This window comes from Capsicum annuum, chromosome 7 (genome assembly GCF_002878395.1).
Source record: "Capsicum annuum cultivar UCD-10X-F1 chromosome 7, UCD10Xv1.1, whole genome shotgun sequence".
Classification (NCBI taxonomy): Eukaryota; Viridiplantae; Streptophyta; class Magnoliopsida; order Solanales; family Solanaceae; genus Capsicum; species Capsicum annuum.
The window spans coordinates 6,453,822-6,461,228 of NC_061117.1; the positions used below are offsets into that span (position 1 = coordinate 6,453,822).

General features: G+C 35.6%; 1 non-coding gene across 1 annotated transcript; it reads right to left on the reverse strand.

Moving 5' to 3' along the window:
* Positions 1–534: 534 nt before the first annotated feature.
* LOC124886155 lies at positions 535–635 on the reverse strand. The gene has a single exon (XR_007043243.1). It is a non-coding gene; the product is annotated as a U6 spliceosomal RNA (small nuclear RNA).
* Between the last annotated feature and the right edge of the window lie 6,772 nt (positions 636–7,407).

The window sequence follows — 7,407 nt, forward strand, 5'->3', positions numbered from 1 at the left end:
CATCAGCCTTTTGTTAAAATCCAAACATACCCCATCCCTAGTCCAAAAAATCCAAAACTCTCCCGAGACAACCCCTTTACACTCCTGAACATGAATCAACTTAAAAATCCAGTTCTCAAGGTCAAAAAGATTGATTTAAAAATCATTAATGTTTAAGAGCTTAAAAATAAGGCTAAGTCATTTCAACACTTAGAAAATTTTTAGGTTATGAGCTACCTATGCAAGTCACCAAAAGTAGTACTAAGTCAAAAATTCTACGGGTGTTACATAAATACAGGGGAATGTGCACCCAAGGGTACGATCTAATAGTCAATGAAGTAGTTGGTAATCATGGTTTAAATTCCAGCAGACACATAATAAATATTAGGTGATTTATTTTATTTGTCCTCGTATTGATGGATAGAGTTACATGGAAACTACTACTAGTGGGACAAGTGACTTATATTTCATAAAATTAATCGAGGTGCACGGAAGCTGATTCAAACACAACAGTTATCAAAATATTGACAAGAATTACAGACCAAACTTGGGAAAAAAAATTTGGACCATTTCCCAATTTGTGTGTGTCATCCTTGCGCAGGGGCCATGCTAATCTTATGTATCATTCCAATTTTATCAGATGTCCCCAAAGGGACAAACATATACCTCAATGTTCTACAATATAAACTCAGTGAAGAAACTTTTTGCAGTCAATGTGGGAGAAATATCTGCTTGCTTGTTGGGTTTCTTTTGTGGTTATAGGCCTGGACTGCTGTTTACTCTTTCTGTTCCACTTGTGTTTGGACTTGAACCATAATGGGCTAGGCCAAGCATGAATACAATACAAAATAGGCAGCAATCATACAGATATACTCATGTTCTAACCAAAAAAAGTCACAACAGGAAGTGCTCACAAAAATGCAATTTTGGAGAATACAAGAGCAATGAATCAAATAAAGGAGAGCCATGGAGTAACTCATAAAGTTGCTGCCGTGAGACTAGGAGGTCAGAGGTTCAAGCCTTGGAAACAGCCTCCGACAGAAATGCAAGGTAAGGCTGTTACAATATATTTTTCTGGTCAGGCGCTTTTTCGGCACATAGCGGGAGCTTTAGTAAACCGGATAACCCTTTCTTTTTGCATGCAATGAGATAATAGATTAAAGCATCACAAATCTAGAAAAACACAAAACCAGTAAGTGCAATAATGTTCTTAAAATTATGAGGATTTTCGCCAGTACTTAAGAATAAAACCATCTAGTGGGCAAAATAACCCTGCAAGACTTGAATAAGCCACTGTTCCTGTTGCCAGAATTATCGGGGGGGGGGGGGGGGGGGGACTTAAAGCACACTTAAGCTCTGAGGTGAGGCTCAAAACTTTTTGAGAGCTTCACCTCGCATTATGTGCATTTCACTGTCATTATCAAAGGGGGGCTTAAGGAGCGCTTAAGCCCTGAAGCGAGGCTCAAAACGTGTTGAGAGCTTCGCCTCGCTTTATGTGCACTTCACTGTCGTCATCAAGTTTCTAAGGCATACTTTTCCTTGCCAATGAGTCTCTTCTGAAGAGGCGATACTAAACATATGATGTTTCACTTTATCGTAATTGTTTATCAATTTCTTTGTTCATATATTTGTCATTCATGTTTACAATCATTAGTCTTGTACTAAACATAAATATTTATATTTTTTCTCCCTTGGCGCTTTAAACCCCAACATGCCTTAGAGCTTTTCTGCAAAATTAATACTGTAATCAAGCAATCGTTTCTTTTGCATATCAGTTTTCAACTTCCCATCAACAACGGGTAAATCTATAGGACATACATGTACGCACCTTCTGGTTAATTAGCAGCTGAGGTATCACGGGCCAATGTATTACTAGTTAAGGAACTAACAAGCAGAAAATAGTTACTATTCATCACATTGAATTCTCCATTCAAGAGAATCATTGTTATTCTTCTACTCACTTTAAATCAATGGAATAGTCTCTCTCTTTTAGATTTAGCCTTTATGTAATGATCCTTGAGGTTAGGATTGTTACATTGAACTGAAATAAAGTAGAATATGTAACAATCCTAACAAGCCACGGAACCTAAATAACCTCATCTGATCAAAATTCAGGCATATGAACTCTAGCAAAAAGGCATCTGAGTGGATTTTATTGATCCATCACTGCACAATGATTCTCAGAACAATTGAGATACATGCAACTTGCACTCTTGTGTGTCCAATAAAAATGGGAAGACCGGCCATCGATGTTGGAGGTATACTCCATGCTCAAAAATGAAACTGAAGTGTTGCCCAATCCTTAAGTTCCTGCCTTTTCCAAGAACAAAAACAGTACCACACACGAAACTTTAGTCACACTTGATATACCTTGTTCAGATAATAGTCTCACTATTTCCGAACTCATAGGTCGTTAACACTTCAAAGTTTTGGAAATTAATTTTACCTCAGATATGGTTTTTTCATCTATGTTTCCTTACTTGATCATCCTGCCACACTTAGCAACTTCTTTCATAGGTTTTTGTGATGAAGGAAAGTAGTTTAAGTAGTGAATTGGAGTATGATGAACGTGGAGTCATCAATGATTATGGTGTACAACAACAACAAAAAATCCAGTGTAATCCTATGAGCCGAGTATAGAAAGGGTGGTGTGTATGCAGACCTTGCCCCTTGTACTCTCTCTATATACAAAGTACATACACGTATTCAAGGAAAAAATGAATCTTGTGGTATGGCTATGAAAACAGCCTGTTTCAGAAATATAGAGTAAGACTACGTAAGATAGATCCTTGTGGTTCGGTAATTTCTCCCTGACCACGCCCATAGCGAGAGCTTAGTACAACATGCTACCATTTTTAACATCTTTTAAGAATCTCAAACATGAAACTTTGGGTTGAAACAAGTTATAATCTTTCTTGCATCCATTAAGGAAAATTACAAGAATCTTGTAGCTCACAACAAGTCACTCTTAACTCGAAACTACGGCACACAAGTATTGCATCATTTCACAAATCCAGGAATAAAAAAACATAAAACCAGTAAGTTAGACCTATACCATGACTAAAGGAGATCAAATTAAAGAATGCTAAAAGTTTCTTTCAGGAATAATGCACGTGATTTATTTTTTATTTTTCTCCAGCCTTTTTTACATTACAACTCCTAGTCAAATTATGATTGTTATTTTTGGTAGAAAATAGGTTTTCTTTTATGGTAAGTTTAATATGTTTTTAGTTGTAATAACACTATTTAAGGAGGAGTTGATGATCAATCAAACAATACAGCTTTACAAAAAAAAAATCCCCGCGTTCTTCTCTAACTCATCTCTATTAAAACAACAATTGGTATCAAAGCTATTTTTGTTGAGGGACCTGAAGAGATGAATTCTGAAAATAGTTTTCATGAATGGCTCCATCCATTTTTTATAGTGAAAATTATCAATTATGGGTTGTGAGAATGAAAACTTACTTGGAGGCTCTTATCTATGAGAAGCTGAGGAAGAGGATTATGAAATTAATCTACTGCCAAATAATCCCACCATAGCCCAAATCAAGAGTCACAAGGAAAGGAAAACCACGAAGTCCAAGGCGAAGGCAACTCTGTTTGCTTTTGTTTCAACAACTATTTTTACAAGAATCATGTATCTCATATTACCAAAAGAAATTTGGGATTATCTGAAGAAAGAATATATTGGAGAAGAAAGAATCTGAGAAATGCAAGTACTAAATTTAATAAGAAAGTTCGAGTTGCAGAGAATGAAAGACTCTGAGATAATTGAAGAGTACCTAGATAGATTACTTGCATTGTTAACAAGGTAAGATTACTATGCACTGAATTTAAACATTCAAGAATTGCTGAAAAAAATTCTTGTTATAGTGCCCGAAAGATATGAAGCATGTATAACTACCTTGGAAAATACACAAGATCTGTCCAAGATTACCTTGGCAGAGTTGTTAAATTCTTTTTAGGCACTGGAACAAAGGAAACTTATGATGAAAGATGGTATGGTTGAAGGAGTGTAGCCAACCACAAAACTCAAAGAAAGGGTAAAAATTTAAAAAATTACCCACCTTGTGTGCATTGTGAAAAAATGGGTCATCTTCCATATAGATATTGGAAAAGGTCAGATGCAAAGTTCATTAAAAGCAATCAACTTGACCATGAAGCAGTGATTTGCAAAAGCAAATTTAAGAACCCTGAAGCTGCACGTGTGGTCAATGAAGAAAAAGAAGAATACCATCTTTTTGTTGCAACATGTATCTCAAGTAAGGTTTCAACAAATTTTTGGTTGATTGACAGTGGTTGCACCGACCACATGAATTATAACAAGAGTTTTTTTAAAGAATTAAAGCCTACTAAAATATCCAAAGTTAGGATCAGAAATGATGACCAGATTCTTGTTGAAGGAAAAGGAACCGTTATCATCAAAACAAGTTCAGGTAATAAAGAAATTTCAAATGTTTTTTTATGTACCTGATATTGATCAAAACTTATTGATTATTTATCATTTGGTAAAAAAAGGATACAAAATATCCTTTCTGGATAAGCATTGCTTCATCATTTGCATTGCTTCATCATTAATGATGGTGCTGGAAAAAAAGTTTGATACATTAAGATGAGAGGTAAACATTTCTCATTTGATCCAATGGAAGATGTTTTTGTAGAAGATGAAAAAGATCATAGGCTGAAAAAATTAGAAGATGATCCTCGAATTGAAAAAGCACAAGCAATATGTGAACATGCTAGGTTTAAAGGAACTTTTAATGTTCCCAAAGGAATTCAAGCAATGGAGGAGTTATCTTCATTTCAAAAGAATAAAATGGGTAAGTTAAGATTCAAGGTGAAAACGATGCAGGAAGACATGACAAAAGAATTTAATAGTCAAGGGTTGTATTCAAGACGAGAAGTGAATTTATTTCACTACAAGCCAAACGGTGAATCTACAAATTTATTCACAAGGTCACTTTAGGTTATCAAGTGTGGAGATCGCAAGACAGAAGACCAAATTTTACAGATCCTAAAGCAAGGAGGAGTGTTAAAAGTTGCTTTAAGGAATAATACAAGTGATTTATGTTTCTCCAACTTTATTTTTACATACAACTCCTAATTAAACTGGGATTTCTATTTTTTGTAGGAAACTGATTAGTTATTTCTGTTATTTTTGGTAGCAAATAGGTTATTTTTTATGTCAAGTTTAACCTATTTTGGGTTGTAATAACAACTATTTAAGAGGGAGTTCATGATCAATAAAATATACAGCTTTACCCACGCCCCCAAAAAAAGCAAAAAAACCCTCTCAGCGTTCTTCTCTAACTCATCTCTATTAAAACCAACAGTAATACATAAATGTTCCTTTTAACTTGAGTTCAACTTCCATCTCTGTACTTCAACTTTGGGTATGCACAATAGACACTTAAACTTGTATAAAGCTGAATAAGTACACATATAAATCATATGTGGCATCTTACGTGTCCAATTCAGGTCCTACATGTAGTATGCCATATAGGACGCATACGTCTATTTGTTCAACTTTATGCAAGACTTGTGCACATCCAAAGTTGGTGGTCATAGTTGTGAACTGATGCTAAGTTAAAGAGCATACTTATGTATTATGTCTTTATATTTTCACGTGTACTTTGTAAATCAAGGGAATTTTAGCTAAGAAAACTTTCTTGTTACCACAAATACTTGCAATAGACTAAATGCCTATGCTGCTCGTCTCTTCAATAATGTTGATGGGTGCGTATCTAACCCTCCAAAGTAGTGTATTTTTGAAGGATCCGACACGGGTAAGAGATAGTATTTTCGGAGAGTCCAAGCAACATAGCTCAATGTTACAAGAAGTTGCATTTTGCTTCGTCAACAAAAAATAGAAGTAGAGGCCTTCTTTTTCTAGTTTAAGAAAAAAGCATTCTCTTTCTTTTATCTTCTCCTATGCCAGGCCGGCGGAGCTAGAATTCTTCTTATGAGTTCAGTAGAACCCAGTAACTTTGACCCCAAAACCTTGTATTTGTATTAAGAAGTCCACTTAATATGTAAATACAATTTATTTTTAACAGTAAAGTTGTCTTTTCTAGATCATCCTACAAACTCAAAATTCTAGATCATTGTTTGTTCGCATGCTCAAAATGAAGTAAAAGGAGACCGGGAGTAGGGTAATATAAGGCATAATACATAAACATGCCCTTTGACTTGACATCAAATTACATCTATGAACTCCAACATTTGGTATACACAAGTAGACACTTAAACTTGTATAAAGTTGAACAAGTAGACACCCACGTATAAGGGATAGGAAATAAAGTTGTGGGCTCCAAAAAAAATTACAAAAGGAGGGTTAGGATATATATGGAAAAAGCTACTACATATCAACAACTATTATGTTTTTTGATATTTCAATGTATTCAATATTGGAAAAGCTACTAATATAACAACCAATATTATATACCTTTTTCATTTTCCAGAAGAGAATATTACAACTTCCATTATATGTTGACACATCCAAGGACCATACGGACCCTGGCTGTTACTTCGAGGTAATTACAAGAGCTAAATCAGCCAACTTCATCTCTCACGGTAATATTCAGACTTTCCACATTCGTATTAGCAATCTCTATAAGGACCTCCTGGAATGAATAGGATCTAGAGCATAGTGTTAATGCAGTAGCTTTTGTTGCAAAATGCGTCCTAAAAAAGTACTAACATGCTTTTTCGGGCATAGTGAGCCAGCACAATGGGGGAATGAAGAATGTCAGCAATCTCGAAAATACACACATGTACAAAGGAGCAGAAAGAAAAAAGTACAACGTGACAATCGAACATCCTTCCTAGGAGATTGATTAAAAAGAGCATTTCCCATTTGTCAACCTTTTCTTAAAATAGCATTTCCCATTTATCAACCTTTTTTTTTTTTTTTTGTGAATTGTACACGTGTCATTAGGAAATAAAATACAGACAAATATCTATGCAGACATTTAGAATAAAATATAATAATAATGTTGCATCACATGTGGCCCCCACAATTACATCAATCAAGTCAAACTTTCCCTCCCTTGACAGTGGTTTTGTTTGCTTCCCCTACCACTCTTCCCCCTATGCTATCTCTCATCCTTATTACTTGTGAAAATATTACTGAAGAAGCAAAAAAGTAGGAAGGGGGCGACGAGGGTAGAGAATGTGAATGGGGGAGTTGCGAAGGCGGCAACGAAGGCAGTGAAAGTGAACGGAGGAGTTGCAAAGGCGGAGGATAAAGTGAAGGGGTTTGTGGTGGAGGTGCATTACCGAGGAGTTCGGAAGAGGCCGTCAGGAAAATACACGACAACGACTAGAGATCCGAGGAAAATATGCAATGTTTTGTTAGGTACGTTTGACAAAGTGGAGGAGGCGATGTAAGCGTATGATATGATGGCTATTGAGTTTCGTGGTGTGAAA